Here is a 2,399-nt window from a genome sequence, read left to right on the forward strand (position 1 = left end):
CCCCCCCCCCCCCGTTGATCAGGCCTTGAAGTCTTGTCCAGGGCTCCTGGGGCTTTTGTACATGCCACTAAATTGGCCTTTAAAGTGGCTTAAATGCCCTTTTGCACTGCTTTAATGGCATTGATGTTTACACTGTCGGCAGCCTATTGCGCGTTAAATGACTTTGGGACATAGCGAAATAAAACACCTCCGAGGTGTTTTAGTTTGCTACCTTACAGCTGCGGAGGGGAGCACTGGGCCCTGTGCAGCTCACGGGCTGTGCAGGCCACCCATGCAAGCAGGCTTCACTGAAGGAAAAAAAAAGGGGGGGGCCTGCCTGGGAGGCTGGTGCTTTCCTCTGCGGCTATGGTGCCCCTTGGAGCCGCCTGGGCCAGGTGCCTGTGGGCAGGTACTGCTTGGGAGGTGCTGTCGCTGCCACGGAGGGAAGCACCAGCCCCAGCACAGCTCAGGGACTGCTCAGCCCACCAGAAGCTCACCCTCTTCCTGCTGCTGCAGAGGCAAGTAAGGATTGAGCCCGACCCTTGTGTACACACCACAGAGGTTTACTGTGGTTTAAATCTCCGTAAATTGAAGTGGTATTTTTAAAACCCCACTGCTTCGGTTTAGAGAGAACTAAGCCGAAGTAAACCCCCGTGGCGTGTACAAGCAGCCCTGGTTCCCACGTGTGATGCTAAGACAGGATCTTGGATCAGTGACAGGATCTCTTCAAGTTTTCTTTATGAGTGTTCTGAAGGGTATGCTCTTTTGCCTCTCTTTATATACCATATAGCTTGCATTTCTTAATACATAAAATTAACTTAAGCCTTCCCCCTCTTGCATATTAATGACCTTGCTTCTGTTTGTCAAATATGGTTATCTTTAACTGGAGTTTTCTATTCTGAGGTAGTCATTCCATTCTTAGGTGGGGTTAGGTTTTGCTCTGATTGTTCCTCTTTTACCCAGGTTATATTTATTCAATTTCATTAGCCAACTTCCTGATTCGTTTCAAGTCAGGGATTTTTTCATCTGCTCCTTTCACTGGGTGCACGTCTCGACCACAGTTCAAGCTAAGCACAGAAGTCTGAAGGCCTCTGGGTCCCAGGAGCCGATTCTTTTCAAGGGATTTCAAAGCCATAATTTCTTAGTGTTTTTGTTGTTGTTGTCTTCTGTATGCAATTCCTCTGAAAGGCCCAGTCCAATTGACCTTAAAGTCAGTGGAACAACTCTCATGCATTTCATTGGAGTTTGATTAGGTCTGCAGCTGTTTTTGCACACAGCCACCAGTGAAGAAAGTGGGAATTCTTTGCATGAAAATGCTCCAGAATTGTTCCCTAGGCAGTATTCTTGGGAGAGGATAAAATCGTAACAACAAGGATTTGAACCATTGCTAGGTGTAGTAATTCTAGAAAGTGTGTCCAAGCTGCAGTCTGTTGTGAGGTACATGTTAATTCAGTACTGCAGTTGGAAAACTTATTGTTAGAAGCATGCTTGTATTTGTAATGAAAATCTGAAGAGACCCCATGTTTTAATTTCATTTTGTTTAGAAAGGTTTGGGGAATCTTTCTACTGCTGTCCGCTTTTTGGAGGGAAGTATATCAAATTGTATATGACTTAAAAGACTCCTTTCACCTCAATTATTTCTCCTTCCTTTTGTCAGCTCTTCAGTCTCTTAGAGGGCTTAATCTCCCTTTCTTGCCCAGTCCGATGGTGTGTACTTACCTTTTTACACTTCCTTGTAGTGCTGTTATCTAGCACTCTAAAAAGAGCTCAAAATAGGAAATGGCAGTTTGACAGTGGGAGAAGAAAAATGTATTATTTTCTAACATTCAAAAATAGTATGGGGAAGGCTGTAGAGATTATTAACCTACTGCTGTGCCTGAAGCACTGAGCAGTGAGAGAGGAAAAGATCCTTGTCCAGGATGAAGGCATCCTGCCTTGTTGTTTGATGGATAGAAGGTAAAAATGTACACACACTCTGTTACGAGCTTGCTGAAAATGATTCATAAATACTACGAATAATCCTGTTACTTAAATTGTTCTTTGAAGTGTGGGCCACCTCCTCAGGATGCGTGTTTAGGGCATACTACCCTGGGGCCCTGGCTGAGAACTCCAGTTACCACCACAGTACAAATAATAACATAGAATCATAGAAGTCAGGTCGGAAGGGACCTTGTAGATCTTCAAGCCTGACCCCTCGCCTGGGCGGGAGAAAAAGACTGGACTCAAATGAGTCCAGCGAGGTAGGCATCAAGCCTCTTCTTAAAGATCCCCAGGGTAGGAGCCAGCACCACTTCCCTAGGAAGTTGGTTCCAGCTCCTAGCCACCCTGACCGTGAAGTAGTTCTTGCGGATGTCTAATCTAAATCTACTCTCTAATAACTTGTGTCCATTGTTCCTTGTCATGCCAGGGGGCGCTCGGGG

The 2,399-nt window shown here is 45.6% G+C and overlaps 1 protein-coding gene across 1 annotated transcript in view; it reads left to right on the forward strand.

The window, feature by feature from the left end:
• The window catches only part of LAP3 (leucine aminopeptidase 3), a 37,956-nt gene that overhangs the window by 7,251 nt on the left and 28,306 nt on the right, over nucleotides 1–2,399 (forward strand). The window lies entirely within an intron of this gene.

Source organism: Crocodylus porosus, unplaced genomic scaffold, assembly GCF_001723895.1.
Source record: "Crocodylus porosus isolate Cpor-Errol unplaced genomic scaffold, CroPor_comp1, whole genome shotgun sequence".
Classification (NCBI taxonomy): Eukaryota; Metazoa; Chordata; order Crocodylia; family Crocodylidae; genus Crocodylus; species Crocodylus porosus.